Raw genomic sequence first — 27,420 nt, 5'->3', positions numbered from 1 at the left:
GTTCCTGTAATTATTTTTATTGTCTGGTGGGGTCCCAGAGCAAAATAGTTTGAGGACCCCTGTATCACTGCCTTTCCCCCTTTTCCTTCTGTCTACCCTCCCTCCCATTGTTTATACATTGTATTATTGCAAAAACCTTTCAATAAACAGTTTGAAAAAAAAAATAAAGACTTTTAGTCCTGGGGACTGTTCCTATATTAGAAGAACACCTTGGACCAGCAATGTGCAAATGGCCTTTGTGAGGTGCATTTTCTACATTCCAGAGTCACAATTAGTCACTTACAGATGTGTCCTCCTACATCATTGCTAAACAGCCCTTCTAGTTGCACCACATACTCTGATGAGACTCTGTATCACTGAGCATCTTTTTGTTGAGGTTTTCCATAAAAATGTGTCTTATTGACATCACTATGCACATAGAAAACACATGCAGCTTCTGCTGATTAAAATGAGATGCCTATATTCTGTGTGTGACTGTGGCTTTATCTCAATATGAGATGCATTTTCAGCAAAGAAAGATGCCCAACATTAGCAGAGCTGCCCAGGGACTGCCGACTCACGGTACATGGCATATTGAGGCTCAATGTATAAGGACACATCTATATGATGCATAGAATGTATATCAGGTGCTGTCTATGCTTAAACAAGTCCTTAGTAAAGAAAATGTACTGTTTCCCTTTTACAGAGGTATCAAACCAGAAAACATCCTGATTGGTGCTGCCGGACACATCATAATAGCCGTCTTTGGTCTGGCTGTGAGTAAGATCCATGGAGCGACCGGACGCGGGGGAACCCCAGGCTACATTGCCCCAGAGGTGAGGATAGACTGTTATAGTGTTACATTGTAGGGAGTATATTATTTCTATTCTAATATGTAGGGTTTGTATGCTAAGGTTAATATGGAGGATAGAGCGAGGTATTTCTACATATTTACTTCCTCTCTGTCATGTCGGGGCAGTGCCCAGATTGTCCCCATTACCATGCAGCATGTCCTATTGCCCAACATGATGACTCATAGGGTGAGAGAATCAGAAAGTGAGAGAGTTGGTAAGAAATCTCCATATTTTTTTAAAGCGGCAATCATTTACACTGCAAAATCAGTTTGATTTAGCAGTGTAAATGATTGCCGCTTTAAAAAATCTGGAGATTTCTGACCAAATCTCTCACTTTCTGAATCTCTCATCCGATTAAATTTCACCCCAAGTGTGGCCAGCATTAAAGTCACTGACACACATGTGTACGCGCAGCATTAGATCATTACATTTCCCCTGCCAACAATCTCAGTCTTCACCTGATCATCTTATATACTGTATCATACTTTTATATCCTGTTCTTCATTCTTCCTTTTAATATAATATGTATCGCAACTCTGATGTATGTTTTTACTTGGCTGTACATATTGTAGTATAAGTTTCATTATAGCAAACGCCCAATTTACAGAAGATATGGTTATGAATGGCTGACTGTGAATTGGGGTTCAGGATCATCCCTCTCTAATGTTTTTATGGAGATTTTTCAGGGGTTTGTTTGTTTTTGTTCTCATTGTGCACTATGGGTCTTATTTGGATTTGTATGTTTATGTACAAATCTTATGGTGGGCTCACTGCACATGTGCAGAACGGGTCCTGTGACGTCGCAGACAATGCAGCCTAAGCCACAGGCTGTGGCCACATGGTACCATGCAGTATCCTCCCTGTGTGCCCCTCTATGTTACTATTCCTCAGCGGTACTGTCATGCATATAACGCTGATTTATTTAGTGACCTGTTTCCCTCATTCTGACAGATGCAATTCCACTAACAGTACGACGCTGGTGTGGTTTGGTACGCTCTTGGAGTGGTCCTTTTCCGAATGACATCTGGAAGATCCCAGTTTGACTGTCAGCTCTCTACATTGGCAAGCTGCAGCCTGAACCTTGATGCAAGGGACATCATTGAAGTGGTGAGTGGGAGTAGATCCTCAGTATACTAGGTACAAGGACAGGAACAACAATAAAGTAGCGCTAAATACCGATGAGGAATAAAATTAAATTGACATTTAATAATACACATAAAAAAAAAGTAAAAACACAAATTAAACCACAGGCGCCTATGGCAAATATTATGGGCTGGATAGTTCAGTGGGGATCCGTTCCTTTATATACCGCCGTTAGTAGAGGCTTGTTACTCACAGTGTGGCCTCTGATAGGAACATGTTTGGCGTATACTGCATGGAATATACATATCCAGTTGTACAGTGAAATGCGATAGGAGCTGAGAGCCCATCACAGAAACATAGAATGTGACGGCAGATAAGAACCACTTGGCCCACTTAGGCCTCGTACACACCAGAACAATCACGATTGTGCGTCGATCGTGAACCGATTTGCTGTGAACTTTTCGGGAGCGCTACCCCGGGCCCAGACTCACGATTTGCATAAGATGGTGTATTTTTTTACTTACGATCGTCAAACGATCGCGAGTCGTTTGCGATGGTCGTCCGACTGTCGTTTTGGTGCATCGTGTGTGCACAGTGACTGTCGTTTTTTAAATGTAAATAATGGGCAGGACTAGTTGTGGGGGACAAATAACAGCAGCCATTTTAGATCTGTGCATTTGTGCTTTGTGACTAGTGAGGCTTGGTGTATACCTGCTGAACGCTGTACATAGCTGTTTGCTCTGCTTTGTTTTTGCCTGGCATTACAAAGTGTGCTTTTCCTGTGTCCATTATGCAGTCTGCAGTGATGGATTCTTACCAGCAAGATTTTCTGCTTTCCTATGCTGTGCTCAGGGTGAGGCAGCTGAGGGCCCAGCGTAGAAGAGCTAGGTCATGCTGGACCAAGCAGTGGCTGCTGAGCCGTCAGGCTCGTTCTCACACGCCACTGCTCCTGGAAATGAGTATAAACAAGCCGGATCTGACGACGGTCTGACGAGGCAAGTGCACACGATCATCTCACAATCTGCATACAATCAGCCCCCAATCTGAGGTCGGATTGACAGATCTTTACTGCAGTAGGTAGGATCTTCAATCCGACCTACGACCGGCGGGTATGCTCATCGGATCGGAATTGTGGGCTTAAAACAAACGATTTTGCACCAATTCATAGCAAACGCTCGTACGACCCATCGAAATCGGAGGTTTTTATGCCAAATCGTCCTGGTGTGTACGGCTCCTATGTCTGCCCCTTTTTTAAACATTACCTCAAACCATATTTGATCCTTATTGCTTTGTAAGGATATCAATATGCCTATCCCAAGCATGTTTAAATTGTATTACTGTATTTGCCTCTACCACCTCTGATGGGAGGCTATTCCACTTATCCACTACTCTTTCTGTGAAGTAATTCTTCCTCAAATTTCCCCTGAATCTTCCTCCCTCTAGTTTCAGTGCATGTCCTTGTGTTCTGCTGCTCCTCTTCCTGTGAAGAATGTCTCCCACCTGTACCTTCCTCCCTCTAGTGTCAGTGCATGTCCTCGTGTTCTGCTGCTCCTCTTCCTGTGAAGAATGTCTCCCACCTGTACCTTGTTAAAACCCTTGATATATGTGAAAGTTTCTATCATGTCCCCCCTTTCCCTTCTCTGCTCTAAAGTATACATATTAAGATCTTTTAGTCTTTCCTGGTACGTTTTGTGATGTAGGCCATGCACCATTTTAGTTGCCCTTCTTTGTACTGTCTCCCAAGAGTGGCATCTACCACTCCAACCTATGCACTACTGTACTTTATACTGGATCCGGACCAGAGGCCAATCTTTGGGAACTTTCCACAGCCGCAGATACTCCAGTGAGACTCCTCACTTGCTATCACAGTTAAGTAGTATACTGCTGCTATGCATTCCATGTCGGATTAATTCCACAGGTGGACATTTATGGTAAATATACCTTACTCATCCACAGAGAGATTTATTGGAGACTGTGCTTACTATGGCCCTTATTCAGATCGTGCGGATATTCCCGCATTCTTACGGAGCGGTCCGCACGCCACGGTGTTTTGCCGCATGCGGCCATCGTCCGTAGAAACGCCCACGTGTCCTCCGCATTCGGACGGACTCACTCTTTAAGAACAGGGCGTGTTTACGGACGACATACAAACCATGCGTGTGCGGGAGAAACACTCCGATTCTGCACGGTATTACAGAGTATTACAGAGTATGCTCGGAAATACCGCATCCGAACGGGAGCCAAGCGGTGCTACCGCCCGTAAGCGGAGTATTTACGCCAAACAACCCACTATGAAGTATCTTCTGCAATACATCACATGACCCACTTATTCAATTACCTATCCTCATAAAAAACAGCTTATTTGGAATTGGAATCAATTAGATGCCAATATATCCTTACAAGCATGCCTAACACATGCATTGCACACATTAACCCTTACAGCAATGTAAGTGCAATGGTTTGTATTACACCCTGTATAAAAGATTATAAACAATCTACACATATACTGTTTCAAGTGCAAATAAAACCAACAACTGTGAACTTGCATAAAGAATTTATTGAAAAACACCATTAACATAGAAAAAAATAAATTATAAAATAATAAATTAAAGCAGCAGATCTCGGATGTCCTGCAGGTCTGCTAGAAGGAGCCTCAAATGGTGCTCCGCTCGCAGGACGGCCCCACGCACCCCCTCATCTGCCGGTGTGGTGTCATCTGTGGGCATGTCAAAGGGGCAAAAATTAGTCATGTTATTCATGCATACATTTCACATACTGCGACATAAATTGCACAAATGCTAGGTGACATGTGTGTATATATATATATATATATATATATATTTATCTATGTAGAGAGATAGAGACACACATAGATAAATAGATATGACACATACATATATACATACATGCAAACTTATTTACTACATACTGTCTTTTTTGGCCTCTACCCTTTACTCTGCAGAAGACATAACAGTCATATTGTTTCTTCTCAGTCACAACCCACCCATGACTAACCAATGACAAGCATGTCATGGCCTCCGTCAATAAGAACTTGTCACAATCTGCTCAGTCTAAGTTCAGTGATGGTTCGTGGCATGGGAGTTATGCAAATGTCAGGAATGCACAGTACACATCCTCAAAATCATAATTCTGTCTAAACCAACCTACAATTCTGTGAGGGCAAAAAAACAATCTGAACTACAGGGGGTGTTTAGGTAGAGGAGGCTCCTGGGACACTGGCAACTTCTGACTCCATTCCAAGGTAGGCTGGCCCCTACTCCATTTATAGCATACATCCTAGAGTTTATAAATAACATTCACCAACAATATAGATTCCACTATTTGATGGGTCATAATCTACGCTTGCAGCAGGTGATTTTAATCCACAAATGATCCACTCATCCCTTTACTCCTGGATCCTGTTTAACTACAACGGTTATGTGGCAGTCAAAATGGACCTCCAACCCATCCCACAAACCTGTGTAATTGAGAGGTGTCCTGGATGAAAGGGATGCCTTGGACACCCCATCTAACCCGTACCTGTATCTGTAGCTACCCACTTTGGGGTCTATATGAATAGTATGGGCCCAAAATTTTTTATCACCAGTGCTACATAACAAATACCAGTACAACTACTTCATGAATGATGCATTATGTTAACATACCGATCTGCTGCGACTCCGGGGCCTGGCACGCCTCCTCCCCCTCGTCATCAGATTCGTCCGGGGCAACCGTGGCCTCCTCAGCCCCCTCCTCCGCCAGCTCCTCTGCCACAAGAACCTCCTCCTCCAACTCCTCCACCTCCTCCTCCAACTCCTCCACCTCCTCCTCCACCTCCTCCTCCTCCTCCTCCTCCACCACCACCACCTCCTCCTCCACCTCCTCCTCCTCCTCCACCACCTCCTCCACCATCTCCTCCAACATTTGCTCCTCCTCCACTTCCTCCTCCTCCACCCTTGCCGCCACCTCCTCCTCCGGGTCTTGGGCCTCCTCCTGGGCCAGGTCTGCCTCCGCCTCTTCACGGGCCTGTCGGGCTCGGGCTCGTGCTGTGTGGTAGAAAAAAACATCATGGTCAATGTCGGGTCATTGGTGCACATGTATTAATCCATAACAAGACATACATGGAAGGGTGATAATGATGGCAAACGATGCAGGAAAGTAGCTCCTTACTGTTAATGGACTCCAAATTGTGACATTTAAATTATTATGTGATTGTTAGTAATTTGTTCACACATTACAACCCAGGCATTTATCAATGTGTAACACATATTAGATCTGGCACATTGTATGCATCAGAATCCTCAATGCTATGGCATTACATATAAAAGCCACATGACTGCATGTTAACCAGGAAGAAGCACACATAACAGTCTATGGACTTTTAAACCCATGGACACCCACTTATCATGAGACACATTTTATTGTTTCTAGATGCTATGTTGTAAGTGCGAAATTTCATAGCTAAAATACTCACACTCAGCAATTTCGCCCCTGATTTGCTGGAGCAGCTGGGGCTGGCGCCTGCGGAGGTCCGACCACCGCCTCTCCAGCTGCCCGAGGGACCTCCGCACCCGAGTGCGGGCGTAAATACGGCGCCCTGCCGCAGCATACGCCCTCCGCTTATGGCGGTTTGTGATGAAGGGCCCCGCACGGCCCAGCCTTGTCTCCATGACGGAGACAAGAACCCTCAGGTCCGCATGTGTGAAGGGTTCTGCCCTTCGTGTCTCCGCCATGTTGACAATGGCATCTATCAACCAATCAGGTGGTGGCATTGGTTGATCACAGTTATTTGTGTTAATAACTTTATTGTTCATCTTTACATGAACAGCGTCTCTGCGCCAACACAAATGGTGACAAATTCGCATGCCTTCAAAACAGTAGTGTTGATGTATGGCTATGAACAAATCTGATATATATAAAACACAGTGTGTATGCACTTAGCAAATCCAATGACGCCTCGCTCCGCCAAGCAACGCGTGCTATAGCTTAGCAACGCATAGCTGTAGTTAGCATTACTTACTCTATGCATCTATGTGTATGCGTACATTTATGTGTAAAAGACACATACACACACTTGCAGGTATCCTGAGACCAGCATTATACACCAGCCCTGCCTGCCTGCCTGCCTGCCTGCCTGGCTGCCTGCTCCTTGAAATGTTGAAACATGTGAATAAATTCAAATATCATATATATAGATATATATATATATATATATATATATCTATATATATATATCTGCAAACAAATCAGACATCAACACATGAAAAAATCCCCAACACATTACAGAATAAATCAATGTACTCACCAGTCATCAGGGATAGTATCAACTACAATAATGAAGATATAACAAACACATAAGATCCCTTGAACAAGGTATAATAATTAGCACCTATATTTAACTTCCCCCAAAACTAAGCACATATGATAAATATCTCCTATTTCTTTGCCATTAGGAGGGCAGGCTGGCTAATTTTCGTGTTGTAACACTGACAACTAACACACTGTACTTATTTGAAGGGGTGATATTTACAATAATTGGTGTGTTCTGTCAACTCGATAACATGTACCTGAAGTATCTTTGCGCCACAGAGTCCCGCAGCTGGTATCCCCTCCGGCATTCAGGGGCGCGGGATGGGCGCATGGGCGGATCTTGCGGCTCAGATGGTACCTCCCACTCATCAAAGGGTATCTCACGCCGCACAGCAATGTTGTGGAAAAATATACACAGGCCCACGATCCTCGACACCATTTCAGGCGCATATTGTAAGTCACCACCAGTGCGGTGGAGCACTCTAAATCGACCTTTTAAAAGGCCAATTGAGCGCTCCACCACTTGCCTGGTGGCAACATGCGCCCGATTGAATGCCTCCTGTGGGCCCGGTGCTGGGTAGCTGTACGGCGTAAGTAGCCAGGGCGTACATGGGTAACCGGAGTCACCCAGAACCCACGCATCACGGCCTTCCAGCTCTTGTAGTCTTTGCCATATCCCGGTTTGTCGGATGACATGAGAGTCATGGGCACTTCCGGGAAACTTCGAGTTGAAGGCGAGAATCTCCATGGATGGGCCACATACCACCATCACGTTCAGTGAGTGGAACAATTTGCGGTTCCTATATATCTTCTCACTTCGAGATGGAGGCACAAATGGTACATGGGTGCCATCCACAGCCCCTATCACATTAGGGAAGCCAGCAATTTGATGGAAGGCCTGCTGGCTTCTGCGCAGGGTCTCGGTGGCAAATGTCATGGCCATGAAGTGCCCCTTGCGCCTGAACATGGCCGACGTCACACGCCTCAGGATTCGGCAGAAGGCCGGCTGAGATATTCCAGCAAGTACTGCCACTACTTGTTGGAATGATCCTGAGGCGCAGAAATGCAACACCGCCAGCAGCTGTGTGTGAGGCGGAATTGCTGTCGTGATCCCGTGTAGAGGTTCCAGATCGCTCTGAATTAAGGTGAGCAGATCCAGAATTACATGTGGCGGTAACCGGTACCTAGTAAGTACCTCATCATCGGGCATAGCAAACAGAGTCACCCGTGTGCGATAGATTCTAGCACGTCCTGGCCTCCTTGGGCGACGAGTGGGGAGAGCCGCAAGTGCCCTTAGCCTCCTCTCCATGTAGCGCATCATTGCTTCAGCAACCTATAAAGAAATGAACATAAATACTGATGCACCTATGCACATAATGGCCATATCCCACTACAAATAGATTTGTAGCCTTCAATACGTACAATAGATGGCCGCCCCGTGAAATCCCGCAGATCCATTTGACTCTCTAATGATGACACAATAATATGAACTCAATACACACCGTCCAAAACACACAGATAAAGGTGTCAGCATTTTTTGCCGACATCATGTACTATGAGACATTTCATCTATTGCTGGGACATGTTGTCCTGCAATAGATGAACCCACACAGGTTTAAGACCTGTGAGTGAAATAGTGAACATGTGACATGTTGCAATAATGATACACGCACTTTGCTGGCCCAACAATCTGTAGTCAGTGAGGCAATGGTGCATACATTCATACACTTACATTGTTAATGGATATCATATCTACAAGGAGCATGGAAGAGCTTACCTTAGACCCTGACAAGTCCAGATCTGGAGACAAATGATTCTAGCAGCAAGTCACTATTTATAGGGCTCTCACATGTGTGGTCTATAACAGTAGAGATGAGTATTGCATGACTTGTGGCCTGGATTATCTAAGGGATTGGGCTACTTTTAGCTTGCAATCAAACGCCACAATACCACAGTAGTCATGAATCAAATGTCATGTCATGCTAGAAAATAGCATGTGTATTGTGCAATAGTCACAGGTGTATCAGAAGATTCTATGCAATGTTAGCATTGGTGACCAGTATTTCATGTCGAACTTTCGCCAGGTTTTACACAATGGAATTTCAGCCACCGTATGCGGCGCGAAAAAACAGCGACGTACGCTCACGCACGGAACGCAGCTGCCGCTGATGTCCGCCAAACAGGATACACAAACAGTATATAAAGGTGTATTAGAAGGTGACAATGTTGTTGCAAACATGTCTGGATCCCAACCAGAGCTGGACCCAGAGCTGCAGCAACTTTTTCACCAGCTGGACTCCAGCACCACCTATGTGCCACTGCACATGCAGGCAGTGGGTAATGAGGAGGCTGCTGGCCCTTCTACAGCAGGGCAAGCTGCACCTGACCATTCTACAGCAGGGCAACCTACACCTGGCCCTTCTGCAGCAGGCCAACCTGCAGCTGGCTCATATGCACCATCAGCAGAATTGTTTGGAACACAACAGGGGACTTCACAAGGTAGTACCATGGCCAGCACTTCAAGTGCAGCGACTGGTGCCAGGGGGCGTGGCCAGGGACGTGGCAAGGGGCGAGCCAGTGCAACAGCGGAACCACCCAAAAAAAATAAGGCATATGAAGCACAGGAGCTGGCCATCCTGGTTCCCCGAGCATGTGATTGGATAGAGTGTCCATCCGAGAAGCTGACACACACACGCAGATGGAAGATTTGGGAACAGATAACGGCAGAGATTAATGAAGTAGCGCCACAAGTTCGTGAGACGGACCATGTGAAGAAGAGGCAAGTTGTTTTGTGATACATGTGGCCAGTAATAGCCAAGTAATGATTGAATTGATGCTTAGATGCATTATTGCCATGTTATTTCGTTGAGAGTTATAGTAGGGTGATTGTGAATGTGTATTGTAACGGTTGATATCATAGTTGCATGTAATATTATATATGGGACATTAATCACATGTTGTAATATGTAGCACAGAGCAATGGCTGCAACAGCTAACATTGGGAGTGACATGTATTAATATGTCAACTTACATTGCAGGTGGCAGGACTTCAAAACCAACCTGAAGAGGAAGATGACCAAGCGGTGGGAACACAGCCAGACATCTGGGGCCGGGCCCATGCCATCAGGGCTAGAGCTCACCCCCCTGGAGGTGATGGCCGAGAGCTGTATATCAGTTGAGGAGATCAGGGGGGTGAGCACGATGGATAGCGAGGCCCCAGCTGAAGTGTTTGCGTCTTTTCTGGAAGGTAAATATTGGTCATGCCATAAACTTGTGCAAGTAATTATCGTAGAATGTCTCCTAATTGTGTATATCTTTTCCCACAGACACCCCACCGCTTGGTGACGACTCTGCTCAGGAGGTGGAGGAGTCCGTGCCACCTGGCCCCAGAGGTAGGCCTGTGCAGCAGCAGGCATCGGCCCAAGCCGATTTGGCCGCCTTGGCCCAGATGCTTGGGGACATCAACCAGCAGGGAGACTTGGCATCAGAACGGGTGCGTAGGACCGAGGAGATCCTGGCGAGCTTGGTCAGCACCCAGCAGTCCATGGCTGCGAGCATGCAGGCCATGGCTGAGTCACATCAGGCCATGGCTGCAAGTGCTCAGGTGCTGGCCGAGCAAGCCACCCGCCAAAATGATCTCCTCCTCCACCATAATGAGCTTATGGTGGAGCTGGTTACCAGCAACAGGGTCCTAATGTCATCCGTTTCTGGTGCATTACCACCCGCAACACTCCCTGCTGGCAGGAGGGGTAGACCAGCCAACCCCTCCACATCATCTGCTCCACCTGCCCCAGCATCTGGCCGTCCCCGAAGAGCTGCTGCACAGGCCAAGGAGCCTACCAAGGCCAAACGTGGTCGGAAATGAACTTGTGGCTGCATTAATCTCCACCGTTATGTGTTCCCAAATCTTCCATTGTGCTGTGTGTGTCAGCTTCTTGTGTCCAATCACGTGCTGAGGGTAACCAGATGAGCCCTTGCTTCATATGTCCTTTGTGGTTCCCCTGTTGCCCTCTTTTGCCTGCCATTACTGTCAGCTGTACTTGAAGTGATGGCCATGGTACTATCTTGTGAAGTCCCCGGTTGTGTTCCAAATGATTCTGCTGATGGTGCATATGAGCCAGCTGCAGGTTGGCCTGCTGCAGAAGGGCCAGGTGTAGGGTGCCCTGCTGTTGAATGGTCAGGTGCAGCTTGCCCTGCTGTAGAAGGGCCAGCAGCCTCCTCATTTCCCACTGGCTGCATGTGCAGTGGCACATAGGAGGTGCTGGAGTCCATCTGTGTGCAATTATATTTGTTTTGTATTATTATTTATTTGGCTGCATTCCTGCCATGTTGGTTATTGTTTGTATGTATTATTTTATGGTCATTGCATCACAGTGGCATTGACTGTGACATGAATATAAATAAATGTGTTTACTTTACCCAAAATGTGTGGTTTCATGAGTACATGTCGAATACACATGTGTATTGATAGTATTAATATTCTGTCATGTCCATTGTTAGCAGTTTGAAAGTGTCTGACAAGTACAGCATATGTGGGGGATTACTAAGGTTTCCTTGAAGCAGCAATGGTTTCAATTAAAGCACTGACAAGCGGCCTATTAGTGAGTAATGAGTAAAGGAGTAGATTCTATTGGGTTCAGGTGTTAATGGTTGTAGTCATTAGGCGTACGTTCGCCTACCGCATGAACGAGTGGTGTCCGCAAAGCAATAGTACACTTGTGGACACCGCACATTTCTGCCCTTTTTGATCGCGTGCATTCGGAGTGGTTTCCGAATGTACGCCCCCCAACATAAGTGTACTCCCCCGTGTCCGCCCATGTTTCCGCCCCGTTTTGCCCACTTTGAAACTACGCCCATGTGTCATTCCGCATGACGCCCATAATACGCCCCTATTTCCCGACTGATAGCGGTGAACAGTTTTGGACGGGATTTGGCCGAACTGGTACCGAGTCAAGGCGTGGCACATGCGCGTAGCGTTCTCCACGCATGCGCAGACGCCGTAAAGACGCGATCCGAAAGTATGCGGTAAAGTCCGCGTCAATCAGAATAAGGGCCTATATGTGGACCCCTACTAATGGCGGTATATATAGGAACGGATCCCCAATGAACTATCCAGCCCACAGTATTTGTCATAGGTGCCTGTGCTTTTATTTGTTTTATGTACGGTATTTATTCATTTATTGTAAATTTTTTGTTTATGTGTATTATGAAATGTCAATTCAATTTAAATCCTCAGTGGTATTTAACGCTACTTTATTTTCCTTTCTTTTTCAGTACACAGGAATTTACTCCCTTCCTCTAAGTGGCTGCTCGGCCAACTGAGAGTACAAGAATAATACTACCCTTGTTTGCCCAGATTGGGGTACCAGAATAATGCTTCCCTTGTTTGCCCAGATTGGGGTACCAGAATAATGCTTCCCTTGTTTGCCCAGATTGGGGTACCAGAATAATGCTTCCCTTGTTTGCCCTGATTGGGGTACCAAAATAATGCTTCTCTTGTTTGCCCAGATTAGGGTACAAGAATAATGCTTCTCTTGTTTGCCCAGATTAGGGTACAACAATAAAGCTTCTCTTGTTTGCCCAGATTAGGGTACAAGAATAAAGCTTCTCTTGTTTGCCCTGATTGGGGTATCAGAATAATACTTCCCTTGTTTGCCCTGATTGGGGTATCAGAATAATACTTCCCTTGTTTGCCCTGATTGGGGTACCAGAATAATGCTTCCCTTGTTTGCCCTTTTTGGGGTACCAGAATAATGCTTCCCTTGTTTTCCCAGATTGGGGTACCAGAATAATGCTTCCCTTTTTTGCCCTGATTGGGGTACAAGAATAATGCTTCCCTTTTTTGCCCTGATTGGGGTACAAGAATAATGCTTCCCTTGTTTGCCCTGATTGGGGTACAAGAATAATACTTCCCTTGTTTGCCCTGATTGGGGTACCAGAATAATGCTTCCCTTGTTTGCCCAGATTGGGGTACCAGAATAAATGGAGCTGAAGGCTGTTTAAGCTTGAAGCATGATAAGAGCCCTGACTTAGGGTCAGCAAAAGTTCAGGCAGTGAAAAAACTCTGCTAGGTTTTTCTGCCTAGTGATAAGGTGGGCAGAAGTAGTTAGCCTATCAGGAGTTAAGGGGGAGGGTACATTTTAGCACTACTTAAGCTCTAGGGACCATGTGACCTCCACCTTCTTACCTTTGGAAGTGCTGGTTCCTGTGGGTCCTGCGCAGATCTGGTGAGTGTTAATTTCTTCTTTACATCTCTGTATTTGAATATGTCCAGGCCACGTCGCTCTGCTCCCCCTCCCCGCCGTCTGGTGGACGCTGCCAGGCCCCTTGCGGGGTACCGGCGGCCCAGGGTGAGAGTAGTGGCTGTGGAGGATATGGGGGAGGCTTTGCCTGCCCTCTTAGTGGATGCAGGGGGTGACGCGGTGGTTGTGGTAGCCCCCCCGCCGACCTCTCCTTCCCCGGCGCCATCTGCGGTGTTGGGGCAGGGCAGTGAGCGGGCAGGGAGTGGGGAGGGCTTGCGGGCGGAGTCGGCGGCACCGGAGGTGCTAACGGAGGGGACGGAGGCAGCGGGGAGCGTAGCGGCGGGCGGGGTACAGGCCGCAGCGCTGGTTAGTGCGCGGCCTGGGCGCGAGGTTAGTGACGCGCCGGATGACGCGGCAGCGCTCACACATCGCGTGGATGGTCGGGAAGTGCAGGCCTCGGCTCTGGCGAGCGCGAGGCCTGACACGGCGTCGCAGGCGGCGGGGAACTCCTCAGAGCCTGCTGAGGCTGGGGGGTCCCCCGCTCTGCAAGGGGGCATACAAGCGCCAGGTGTGGGGGCAGGAAATGAAGCGTTGGCTTCCCTTGCGGGGAGCAACGCTAGCGGGCAGGACAACAGGATGACTGTGGGGAGTGAGGCTGCTGGGGGGGGCAGGAATAGTGGGGGGGTTGTGAGCGATCAGGCAGCTCACGCGGGGACAAGTACAGAGGGATTCCCTAGGGGTGATTATGTGCCTGCAAGTAGCATAAATGCGGGTCCTGCGACAGGGGGGCTGAGTAGCCTCAGACCCCAATATAGAGTGGGGATGGGGACAGGTGTTTTGGGTCTCCCCAATGCTGGGGTTAACCAGGGGATTTTTGGTGAGCCAGGGTTGGGGTTTGGTGGCTACAATGCCATGGTGGGGCAGAGGTGTGGTGCAACAGCGCCACCTGCAGGGGTAGGGATGGGAGGAAATGTTTTTTATCCCAGTAGTTCTGTGGTCACATCAGGGCAGATGCAGGGACCTGCAGCAAGTGTTTACCCGGGATTTTCTTCAGGGGGTGGGATTATGTCAACAGCAACCTGGCAGGGGCCTCATTCCCTCCCAATGCCTCAGGTTTCCCCCATGTTGGGTTGGCAGGGACAGTGGGCCCCGCATAGCTCCCCATATTTTCAGTCCCACATGGGGGGTAGTGGTCAAGGGGGGTTTCCCCAGGGGGGCCCCTTTAGGCCTGTTTTTCCCGCGGGTTATGGTTTTCAGCAGAGAGCGGGGTATCATTCGGGGTCTATGGCCCAGCCTATGTGGGGGTCTATGGTTTCACAGGGGTACAGTTCACCTAGTTCAGCGGGCAGTGTTTGGGAGCAAGGGTCAAGTTATGCAGGTTTCTGGCAGCCGCAGATGGGGCAGGGTTACGGGTTTCCCCCGGGAGCGGGGGGGGTGGGGGGGTTTCCCCAAACATCAGGGGGAAATGGTAACCAGATCAGGCCTGCGCATCAGCAGCGGTTCCCGCTTTCAAGTGCTTTTGAAGTTGTCCCTCCGGCCATGGTGGAGGCTTCGGCTTCCGTGGTGGCCGAAGGGGGCAGTGTTGTTTCTTCCCCCCCCCCCTGTCTCTTTTAGTGTCTTCACAGGCGAGTGTTGGTGCAGGGACGACATTGGCAGCCAGGAGGAGAAGTCGGGAAGTCCGAACAGAGCCAAGGACAGCCCCTGAAACGTCTGCAGCAGTTTCCGGGTCGGCCGTTGCGGCTGACGAAGCTCCAGGGACATCAGGCACGGGTGAGTGTGCGGTTCATACATCTTGTGATTCTACAGATAGTGACACCAGTAGTGTGGGGTCGGATTCCCCTCGGCGCCCGCGTAAGTTAGCCAGGATGATTGCGCGCCAGGTTGCTAAGGTTACCACAAAGGACAAGCCTTTGGGGGCAAGCGCTGCTCCTCCTCCTGCGGAGCCACCCCTGTTCACCGAGATGGTTCACTGCGCGAACACAGCGGTCACCAGGGGCATCCGGAAGAGGATGAGGGAAAAGATTAGAAAGGGGAAGTACGTTGATATTTTTACTCTGACGGATGACATGAAGCAGGCTTTTGAGAAGGCAAAAAAGGCAGACGGAATAGGAGAAAATGCCTTTAGAAATTTTCACCAGTGGCTCAAGGGGTTTTTAGTTTTTGCAGCCTGTTATGCAGAGACCAGGGTGGGGGAATACCCCAATCTTATAAAATATTTGTTTTTGGTACACGAGATGTACTTGAAAACAAAGGGGTATTCCTGGCGGGAGTATGACGAAAAGTTTCGTCGAAAACAGGATGGTAACGCGGTGTTGCCTATGGGGTTCAAAGATGTGGAGGTCTGGCTGGAGGTCACTCAGCAGACAAGGCCTTTGGGTGAAGTCACGGGGAAAAAGGTGGCAGCGGCGCCAGCTCAGTCCCCCAAGGTAGCGGGCAAAGGCAAGTGTTTCGCTTATAATGAGGGGAAGTGCAACAGGGGGGCGAATTGTCGTTTTCGCCACTCCTGCAGAGTTTGCGGGTCCAGTCACCCAGCAAAGGATTGCACCGCAGCCCCATCGGGTAGGGCAGGTGATGCCAGTGAAGCCGCTGGAGGTCACAAGTAAGGCCCCCTCGCCTATAGTGGTGGCTGAGTTAGACCGGTGGCTTAGGAACTACCCGGATCGTGAGGCTGCCAGTTTTTTGTTGAATGGTTTTCGTTGGGGTTTTCATTTGCCTATTGAGGGTTCAGTACATGTTGTTGCGGTCAGGAACTTAAAATCGGCCAGGGATTTTCCTCTCATTGTCCGCCAGAAAGTGGATGCGGAAATAGCGTTAGGGCGTATGTGCGGTCCATATGCGGTACCGCCAATACAGGGTTTGTGCATTTCCCCGGTGGGTGTTGTACCCAAGAGCACCCCGGGAAAGTTTAGGTTGATCCAACACCTATCTCACCCCCACGGTGGGTCGGTTAACGATGCCATACCGGAAGAGCTGTGTAGGGTTAGGTACCAGTTATTCGAGGAGGCCTTGCAGCTAGTGAGAGGCTGTGGCCGCAACGCATTGTTAGCAAAGGTGGATGTCGAAGCTGCTTTTAGGTTGTTACCAATACACCCGGATTCCTTGCGGTTCCTTGGTTTCAAGTTAGGTGGCGAGTTTTTTGTGGATAGATGTCTACCTATGGGGTGCTCGGTTTCTTGTGCGTATTTTGAAAGGTTTAGTTGTTTTTTGCACTGGTGCATTCAGTCGGTTTCAGGGCATCAGGGTATTGCTCACTACCTTGATGATTTCCTTTTTGTGGGTCGGGGTGGGAGCAAAGTTTGCGAGAAGTTATTGGGGGTTACTGAGAGGGTTTTTGGAGCGTTAGGGGTTCCCATAGCGGAAGGGAAAACAGAGGGTCCAACCCATTGCCTCAGTTATCTGGGAATCGAAATTGATTCGCAGGCGGGATGCTGCCGTCTCCCGGTGGACAAGGTTCAGAAGCTGTTGGGTCTCATTGAGGACTGCCTGGGTAAGCGGAAAGTGCGGTTAAAACAGGTACAGTCGTTATTGGGTTCTTTCAACTTTGCGTGCAGGATCATACCCATGGGGCGTGTTTTTTGTCGCAAATTGGAACGGGCAACAGCTGGTGTTGCACGGCTCCATCATTCGGTTTACCTTTCCAGGGAAATCAGGGAGGATTTGAAGGTTTGGTCCTCGTTTTTGGTTTCTTTCAACAGGGTAGTGTTGTGGCCTGCACCTCCTTGCTACAACAGTGCGTTGCAGTTATTTACGGATGCGTCAGGCAGTTGTGGGTTTGGAGCTTTTTTCAGGTTGGAGTGGTGTGTTTCGGGCTGGCCAAAGTCCTGGGTGGATAGGGGCTTTACCAGGAACCTGTTGTTATTGGAATTGTTTCCTATTGTGGTGTCTCTGGTATTGTGGGCCCGCGATTTGGCTGATAGGCAGGTGGTTTTTAGGTGCGACAACATGGGGGTAGTGCACGCGATTAATAATCAGAGGAGTTCATGCCCGTTCACCTTGCGGCTGCTCAGGCATCTAGTATTGCAGTGTTTACGTTTTAATATTAATTTCTCTGCCAGCCATGTGCCGGGCATAGATAATAACATTGCGGATGCATTGTCCCGTTTCCAATGGGAGAGGTTCCGGGAATTGGTACCCGGGGCGTCTCCAGTAGGTTTGACATGCCCGCCTTATGTCTGGCAGATCATCGAACCGGGTTAGTGGGGCTGGCCAGAAACGCTCTGGCTCCTTCCACACAAAGGGCATATGATGCAGCATGGAAGGATTGGCAGGCCTTCCTGGGTAGGTATGGTCGGGAAGGTGAGTCCATGGAAGACAGGTTGGGTGTTTTTGTGTGGGAGCACTACGAAGCGGGTAGGGCTAAAGGGGCCATGTCTATTGCCCTTGCGGGCATAGCCTTTCATTCTAGGCTGCGAGGTCAGGAAGACCCCACTCGGTCCTTTGTGTTGGCCAAGGCCATGAAAGGGTGGGCCAGGGCCAACCCGGCGCCAAAGGACGCGAGGCGTCCCATTGATTTGGCACTGCTGAAGGATCTGGTTAAGGTATTAGAGGGTGTGGGGGAATCTCCTTTTGAGGTGCTCCTGTTCAGGACCGCTTTTGTGTTTGCATTTTTCGGGGCATTTAGAGTAAGCGAATTAGTGGCTAAGAACAAAGCGGGCAAAGAGGCAGGTCTGTTGGTGGGCAACGTCCGAATGGCTAGTGGCAGCGTTTTATGCAGGTTGGTCAAGTCCAAAACAGATCAACTGGGAAAGGGGCGCTGGGTCACATTGCAGGCGCAAAGCGTTAAGGATATCTGCCCGTTCAGCTTGGCGCAAGCATATTTAGGAATCCGCCCTGCGGGGATTCAGGGGCAGTTTTTGTTGCATGCAGATGGGAGTTCACTGTCAAAATTTCAGTTTGCTGCAGTTTTAAAGCAATGTTTAGAGGTGCTGGGACTAAGGCCCCAGGAGTATGGGACCCATTCCTTTCGGATTGGGTCGGCTACACAGGCGGCGGCGTCCGGATCGTCGGTAAGTGAGATCCGGGCGCTAGGCCGGTGGAAGTCGAATGCATACAAGTCTTATGTTCGTTTAGATAAGTTGTAGATGCGCCTGTTGCGCCAACCCTAAAACGAAGTTTACTGTCGGTTTTGGAACGGCAGCGTTCCGGAATCGATGGTGTGAAGGTTGCTTTTACTTTTTCCTCCACGGGGGCCTTAATTCAATTGGCAAAACTGGTCCACGGGAGGTTTTTTAAGTTTTCTCCTTCACATGGGTTGATTATGTATCAAGTTGTGTTTTTTTTTAAGAATAAGATACTGATGTTAGGGAATCTCCTTATTTTTTCAGTTTCAACGGATTCATCAGGACAAATATGGCTCATCGGCCATTCTTTTATTTATTGGGCCGGTAGGCATCCAATGGCGAGAAGGTCACATGATTATCTTGGCGATAGGCAGGTCAGGTGGATAGGAGTCCGGGGTCTGCGTTGGGTCGAGTTCCTGAAAGTGCTCATGAGGCATGAGAGGAACTGGGGCAGGCCTGAGTGGCTAGTCATTCATCTCGGTGGTAATGACCTGGGGATTACCAAAGGGATTGACTTGATTCTAAGTATCAAGTCGGATCTGGTAGCGTTGAGGGCACACTGGCCTAATGTTAAGGTGGTGTGGTCGGAGATAATTCCCAGGTTTCATTGGCGGGGTGCAGTTAGGATCTCCGCCATTGAAAAGGCTCGCAAGAAGGTGAACTCCGCAATAGGAGTTTTTGTGAGAGCCATGGGGGGAATTGTCGTCAAACATCCTTCACTGGTCTTGGACAGTGTGAGGTTTTATCGTGAGGATGGGGTGCATCTTTCCCCTGCGGGAAATTGCATCTTCCTGGAGGATATTTTTAGAGTTTGGGCATGAGTAGGTGGGTTAATGGCCTTTCGGGTTTTATAATGGGGATGGCGGTGGAGGTTGCCTTAAGGCAACCTTTGTTGTGGCGGAAAGTCGCTACCAGCCAGCGGTCAAAGGGGGGCATAAGCGGTCATCGTGGGACACCACCCCTTTCGTAGGACGGCGAGTGGTCCTCGCCATGCGGGTGGACAAGGGGCGTTCCCCTGCGGGACCGCCCATTTTTTGCTCTGCCAGGTTAGGGGGTGGTGAGATCCTCACGATGCAGGTTGTGCCAGTTAGGAGGCGGTGGTGAACCCCTCCTTAAGTTTAAGTCACATGTTTCAAGTTGACTGGGCTGGCGTGTGGTAGCGACTAAGAATTTTTGCCATCCTCCATCTTTTAGTTTAACGTTAGGGACTTGATCTTTAAGATCCCAAAATTCCAAATTTAAAATTCTAGTTTAGCTTAACAAGGTCTTCAATAAATAATTCCTTTGACCTTTTTAAACGTAATTCTGGTGTCTGAGTCTTTATTTTGTCTGCGTGATTTATTTGCGTCAGTCTCAAATTATTTTAAGTAGAGGTTTTTGTAATTATGGTTAAATAAAGGTTAATTAAGTCATGGGCTACTTAATGGAGCTGAAGGCTGTTTAAGCTTGAAGCATGATAAGAGCCCTGACTTAGGGTCAGCAAAAGTTCAGGCAGTGAAAAAACTCTGCTAGGTTTTTCTGCCTAGTGATAAGGTGGGCAGAAGTAGTTAGCCTATCAGGAGTTAAGGGGGAGGGTACATTTTAGCACTACTTAAGCTCTAGGGACCATGTGACCTCCACCTTCTTACCTTTGGAAGCCCTCCCGCCCTCCCTATTTTAGTACCCAGCGGTGGGATGGTTATTCCTCAGAGTGCTGGTACGCTTGGTCTTTTTTAAGCATTTTTTGTGGTGGCTTTTCAGCCAAAATGGCGGAAAGTCGCTACCAGCCAGCGGTCAAAGGGGGGCATAAGCGGTCATCGTGGGACACCACCCCTTTCGTAGGACGGCGAGTGGTCCTCGCCATGCGGGTGGACAAGGGGCGTTCCCCTGCGGGACCGCCCATTTTTTGCTCTGCCAGGTTAGGGGGTGGTGAGATCCTCACGATGCAGGTTGTGCCAGTTAGGAGGCGGTGGTGAACCCCTCCTTAAGTTTAAGTCACATGTTTCAAGTTGACTGGGCTGGCGTGTGGTAGCGACTAAGAATTTTTGCCATCCTCCATCTTTTAGTTTAACGTTAGGGACTTGATCTTTAAGATCCCAAAATTCCAAATTTAAAATTCTAGTTTAGCTTAACAAGGTCTTCAATAAATAATTCCTTTGACCTTTTTAAACGTAATTCTGGTGTCTGAGTCTTTATTTTGTCTGCGTGATTTATTTGCGTCAGTCTCAAATTATTTTAAGTAGAGGTTTTTGTAATTATGGTTAAATAAAGGTTAATTAAGTCATGGGCTACTTATGCTTCCCTTTTTTGCCCTGATTGGGGTACAAGAATAATGCTTCCCTTGTTTGCCCTGATTGGGGTACAAGAATAATGCTTCCCTTGTTTGTCTAGATTGAGGTACCAGAATAATGCTTCCCTTGTTTGTCTAGATTGATGTACCAGAATTATGCTTCCCTTGTTTGGCCAGATTGGGGTACCAGAATAATGGGTACTTGTGTATTTTCTGGGCGCACGATATATCGCATCGCATGCCACTAATTAAGGCATGCGATGCGATGGCACCTGATTTTCCCTTGAAATGATCGGGAGGTGCTAATGAAGTACAAATCGCATTGCATTGTATGCCATTGTATGTCTTTGTATGGCATGCGATGCGATTTAACACATCCCGCCCATTCATAATCCCGCCCTCTGGCACATCTTGCAGAATTTCACTCTGAGGGGATTTTGTGAGGAGAGAAGAAGTGTGTTGCTGAGCTGGTGTTTTCGTGAGGTGTCGTGAGGTGATTTTGCTGTGATTTTGATCCGATTACTTTGCATTACGTTCCATTGGATTACGTTGGCTGTGATTTCCATGGCTGCATCTTTATCAGTATCGGTGAGTCTGTTCAGTCTGGCGCAGACCGAAGAGGAAGCTGTCCGTTTTCTGTAGGACCATTCTCTTCTGCCGGTGACAGCCACCTGCGCAAATGGACATCCCATGCTGTTTCCCTCATTCTGACAGATGCAATTCCACTAACAGTACGACGCTGGTGTGGTTTGGTACGCTCATGGAGTGGTCCTTTTCCGAATGACATCTGGAAGATCCCAGTTTGACTGTCAGCTCTCTACATTGGCAAGCTGCAGCCTGAACCTTGATGCAAGGGACATCATTGAAGTGGTGAGTGGGAGTAGATCCTCAGTATACTAGGTACAAGGACAGGAACAACAATAAAGTAGCGCTAAATACCGATGAGGAATAAAATTAAATTGACATTTAATAATACACATAAAAAAAAGTAAAAACACAAATTAAACCACAGGCGCCTATGGCAAATATTATGGGCTGGATAGTTCAGTGGGGATCCGTTCCTTTATATACCGCCGTTAGTAGAGGCTTGTTACTCACAGTGTGGCCTCTGATAGGAACATGTTTGGCGTATACTGCATGGAATATACATATCCAGTTGTACAGTGAAATGCGATAGGAGCTGAGAGCCCATCACAGAAACATAGAATGTGACGGCAGATAAGAACCACTTGGCCCACTTAGGCCTCGTACACACCAGAACAATCACGATTGTGCGTCGATCGTGAACTGATTTGCTGTGAACTTTTCGGGAGCGCTACCCCGGGCCCAGACTCACGATTTGCATAAGATGGTGTATTTTTTTACTTACGATCGTCAAACGATCGCGAGTCGTTTGCGATGGTCGTCCGACTGTCGTTTTGGTGCATCGTGTGTGCACAGTGACTGTCGTTTTTTAAATGTAAATAATGGGCAGGACTAGTTGTGGGGGACAAATAACAGCAGCCATTTTAGATCTGTGCATTTGTGCTTTGTGACTAGTGAGGCTTGGTGTATACCTGCTGAACGCTGTACATAGCTGTTTGCTCTGCTTTGTTTTTGCCTGGCATTACAAAGTGTGCTTTTCCTGTGTCCATTATGCAGTCTGCAGTGATGGATTCTTACCAGCAAGATTTTCTGCTTTCCTATGCTGTGCTCAGGGTGAGGCAGCTGAGGGCCCAGCGTAGAAGAGCTAGGTCATGCTGGACCAAGCAGTGGCTGCTGAGCCGTCAGGCTCGTTCTCACATGCCACTGCTCCTGGAAATGAGTATAAACAAGCCGGATCTGACGACGGTCTGACGAGGCAAGTGCACACGATCATCTCACAATCTGCATACAATCAGCCCCCAATCTGAGGTCGGATTGACAGATCTTTACTGCAGTAGGTAGGATCTTCAATCCGACCTACGACCGGCGGGTATGCTCATCGGATCGGAATTGTGGGCTTAAAACAAACGATTTTGCACCAATTCATAGCAAACGCTCGTACGACCCATCGAAATCGGAGGTTTTTATGCCAAATCGTCCTGGTGTGTACGGCCCCTATGTCTGCCCCTTTTTTAAACATTACCTCAAACCATATTTGATCCTTATTGCTTTGTAAGGATATCAATATGCCTATCCCAAGCATGTTTAAATTGTATTACTGTATTTGCCTCTACCACCTCTGATGGGAGGCTATTCCACTTATCCACTACTCTTTCTGTGAAGTAATTCTTCCTCAAATTTCCCCTGAATCTTCCTCCCTCTAGTTTCAGTGCATGTCCTTGTGTTCTGCTGCTCCTCTTCCTGTGAAGAATGTCTCCCACCTGTACCTTCCTCCCTCTAGTGTCAGTGCATGTCCTCGTGTTCTGCTGCTCCTCTTCCTGTGAAGAATGTCTCCCACCTGTACCTTGTTAAAACCCTTGATATATGTGAAAGTTTCTATCATGTCCCCCCTTTCCCTTCTCTGCTCTAAAGTATACATATTAAGATCTTTTAGTCTTTCCTGGTACGTTTTGTGATGTAGGCCATGTACCATTCTAGTTGCCCTTCTTTGTACTGTCTCCCAAGAGTGGCATCTACCACTCCAACCTATGCACTACTGTACTTTATACTGGATCCGGACCAGAGGCCAATCTTTGGGAACTTTCCACAGCCGCAGATACTCCAGTGAGACTCCTCACTTGCTATCACAGTTAAGTAGTATACTGCTGCTATGCATTCCATGTCGGATTAATTCCACAGGTGGACATTTATGGTAAATATACCTTACTCATCCACAGAGAGATTTATTGGAGACTGTGCTTACTATATGTGGACGGTGGCGGTATATATAGGCGGTATATATAGGAACGGATCCCCAATGAACTATCCAGCCCACAGTATTTGTCATAGGTGCCTGTGCTTTTATTTGTTTTATGTACGGTATTTATTCATTTATTGTAAATTTTTTGTTTATGTGTATTATGAAATGTCAATTCAATTTAAATCCTCAGTGGTATTTAACGCTACTTTATTTTCCTTTCTTTTTCAGTACACAGGAATTTACTCCCTTCCTCTAAGTACAGTAGCTGCTCGGCCAACTGAGAGTACAAGAATAATGCTTCCCTTGTTTGCCCAGATTGGGGTACCAGAATAATGCTTCCCTTGTTTGCCCAGATTGGGGTACCAGAATAATGCTTCCCTTGTTTGCCCTGATTGGGGTACCAAAATAATGCTTCTCTTGTTTGCCCAGATTAGGGTACAAGAATAAAGCTTCTCTTGTTTGCCCAGATTAGGGTACAAGAATAAAGCTTCTCTTGTTTGCCCTGATTGGGGTATCAGAATAATACTTCCCTTGTTTGCCCTGATTGGGGTATCAGAATAATACTTCCCTTGTTTGCCCTGATTGGGGTACCAGAATAATGCTTCCCTTGTTTGCCCTTTTTGGGGTACCAGAATAATGCTTCCCTTGTTTTCCCAGATTGGGGTACCAGAATAATGCTTCCCTTTTTTGCCCTGATTGGGGTACAAGAATAATGCTTCCCTTTTTTGCCCTGATTGGGGTACAAGAATAATGCTTCCCTTGTTTGCCCTGATTGGGGTACAAGAATAATACTTCCCTTGTTTGCCCTGATTGGGGTACCAGAATAATGCTTCCCTTGTTTGCCCAGATTGGGGTACCAGAATAATGCTTCCCTTTTTTGCCCTGATTGGGGTACAAGAATAATGCTTCCCTTGTTTGCCCTGATTGGGGTACAAGAATAATGCTTCCCTTGTTTGTCTAGATTGAGGTACCAGAATAATGCTTCCCTTGTTTGTCTAGATTGATGTACCAGAATTATGCTTCCCTTGTTTGGCCAGATTGGGGTACCAGAATAATGGGTACTTGTGTATTTTCTGGGCGCACGATATATCGCATCGCATGCCACTAATTAAGGCATGCGATGCGATGGCACCTGATTTTCCCTTGAAATGATCGGGAGGTGCTAATGAAGTACAAATCGCATTGCATTGTATGCCATTGTATGTCTTTGTATGGCATGCGATGCGATTTAACACATCCCGCCCATTCGTAATCCCGCCCTCTGGCACATCTTGCAGAATTTCACTCTGAGGGGATTTTGTGAGGAGAGAAGAAGTGTGTTGCTGAGCTGGTGTTTTCGTGAGGTGTCGTGAGGTGATTTTGCTGTGATTTTGATCCGATTACTTTGCATTACGTTCCATTGGATTACGTTGGCTGTGATTTCCATGGCTGCATCTTTATCAGTATCGGTGAGTCTGTTCAGTCTGGCGCAGACCGAAGAGGAAGCTGTCCGTTTTCTGCAGGACCATTCTCTTCTGCCGGTGACAGCCACCTGCGCAAATGGACATCCCATGCGGCTGTCCATTAAGGAGTACAAATGGCGTTGTTACATAAAGAGCTGCGGGAAGAAGGAGAGTCTGAGGGCAGCCCTTTTCTTCCCAGGACGCCGACTTTCTTTGGTGAACTTAGTTCGCTTCATCTTCTGCTGGTGAGGAGCTGACTTCTATCGACTTCTGCGACCGTCACCTCAATATGTCGAATAAGACAGCAGTCATGTACAACGCCTTAATGCGGGAGGCATGTGAGCTGGACTTGTTGGCACAGCCGCAGCGCCGCATTGGGGGCCCAGGTATGATCGTTGAAATTGATGAAACTCTTTTTGTTCGACGACAGGCTAATGTGGGCCGAGTGCTCCCACAGCAGTGGGTGTTCGGCGGAGTCTGTAGAGAAACGGGTCAATGCTTCATGATGCCTGTCCCGCAATGGGATGCTTCCACACTTATGGTGGCAATCTGTGACAATATAGAGCCCGGCACGAGCATTTTCAATGACTGCTGGCTTGCGTACAGCACAGAAGCACTGGAGCGGGCTGTATACGTTCACGCGCGCGTGAACCACAAATATAACTTTATAGACCTGCAGAGTGGAGCGCACACTCAAAATATAGAGCGACTGTGGGGATGCGCTAAATGGCGTAACAAGCACCAGAGGGGCACAGCTCGGCAGAACCTGGACAGCTATATGCAGTAATTCGTATGGCGGAAATGCCTAGCAGGTGACACCCCGTTCCCACGCAAGTTACAAGCATTAACTCTGCTCGCTAAATGAAATTGACTCTTGATGATTTTTAATTATAATAATTGTTAGATTTCATCGTTATCTTTCTTATTGTTATTTTTGAATTATATTTATTGTTCTATTTGATAATTGTCTTTGTATGTAATCATTGTCTTTATTGTTCATATATAATCATTTTCTTCTATAAATTAATACAGTTATTCGTTAACTCCTGTTGTCATTACTGTGTCAGATGAATGATATTGGTGTTGTGAATGTGTCCACAAGGTCCACAGCCAGACCACTATCAACACCAACCCGAAGCGTGTGAGCGCAGCGAGCCCGCAAGGGGCGGCGGTACGCGTCCTTCGACCTTTTCATACCCCCACTATCCACATCGGCATGGAGTTGACTTTATATAGTGTGGCGAGCACAGCGAGCCACCGAGCACGAAGCGTGGCGAGCGCAGCAAGCCCCGTGAGGGGACGCGGAATATATGTGAAGTAATCCGCGTCCCCTCGTGCTGCTGAGGGAGTAGGTGAGGAGGAGGCACAGGCTGGTAATATTAGGGGGTAGAGGACACGTAGGGCGGAGCCCGGAGAGAGGAGCCTGCTGCTGAGGGGAGTAGATGAGGAGGAGGCACAGGCTGGTAACATTATTGGATAGAGGACACGCAGGCCAGAGCCCGGGGAGAGGAGCCTGCTGCTGAGGGAGTAGGTGAGGAGGAGGCACAGGCTGGTAATATTATTGGGTAGAGGACACGCAGGCCGGAGCCCAGGGAGAGGAGCCTGCTGCTGAGGGAGTAGGTGAGGAGGAGGCACAGGCTGGTAATATTAGTGGGTAGAGGACACGCAGGCCTGAGCCCGGGGATAGCAGTGTGCTGCTGAGGGGAGTAGGTGAGGAGGAGGTACAAGCTGGTAATATTAGTGGGTAGACGACATGCAGGCCGGAGCCCAGGGAGAGGAGCCTGCTGCTGAGGGGAGTAGGTGAGGAGGAGGCACAGCCTGCTAATATTAGTGGGTAGAGGACACGCATCCCGGAGCCCGGGGATAGGAGTGTGCTGCTGAGGGGAGTAGGTGAGGAGGAAGTACAGGCTGGTAATATTAGGGGGTAGAGGACACGTAGGGCGGAGCCTGGGGAGAGGAGCCTGCTGCTGAGGGGAGTAGGTGAGGAGGAGGCACAGGCTGGTAACATTATTGGGTAGAGGACACGCAGGCCAGAGTCTGGGGAGAGGAGCCTGCTGCTGAGGGAGTAGGTGAGGAGGAGGCACAGGCTGGTAATATTATTGGGTAGAGGACACGCAGGCCGGAGCCCAGGGAGAGGAGCCTGCTGCTGAGGAAGTAGGTGAGGAGGAGGCACAGGCTGGTAATATTAGTGGGTAGAGGACACGCAGGCCGGAGCCCGGGGATAGGAGTGTGCTGCTGAGGGGAGTAGGTGAGGAGGAGGTACAGGCTGGTAATATTAGTGGGTAGAGGACATGCAGGCTGGAGCCCAGGGAGAGGAGCCTGCTGCTGAGGGGAGTAGGTGAGGAGGCACAGCCTGG

The 27,420-nt window shown here is 48.1% G+C and overlaps 1 protein-coding gene across 5 annotated transcripts in view; it reads left to right on the top strand.

The window, feature by feature from the left end:
• The window catches only part of LOC146045901 (uncharacterized), a 162,632-nt gene that overhangs the window by 97,160 nt on the left and 38,052 nt on the right, over nt 1-27,420 (top strand). For 2 of the 5 annotated variants that reach the window (XR_014465668.1, XR_014465667.1), the window contains exon 2: nt 686-815. The exons of 1 other annotated variant lie outside the window; for it this stretch is intronic. The gene's annotated coding sequence lies outside the window, so the exon portion shown is untranslated. Of the gene's footprint in view, nt 1-685; nt 816-14,364; nt 15,239-19,038; nt 21,668-27,420 lie in introns of those variants that run through there. 2 more of the 5 variants (XR_014465671.1, XR_014465670.1) reach the window with 2 other exon arrangements.

This window comes from Crinia signifera, chromosome 11 (assembly GCF_055691185.1).
Source record: "Crinia signifera chromosome 11, ASM5569118v1, whole genome shotgun sequence".
NCBI classification, from domain to species: domain Eukaryota; kingdom Metazoa; phylum Chordata; class Amphibia; order Anura; family Myobatrachidae; genus Crinia; species Crinia signifera.
The sequence above is the reverse complement of the archived record's forward strand: the minus strand, read 5'-3'. Positions and strand labels throughout refer to the sequence as shown.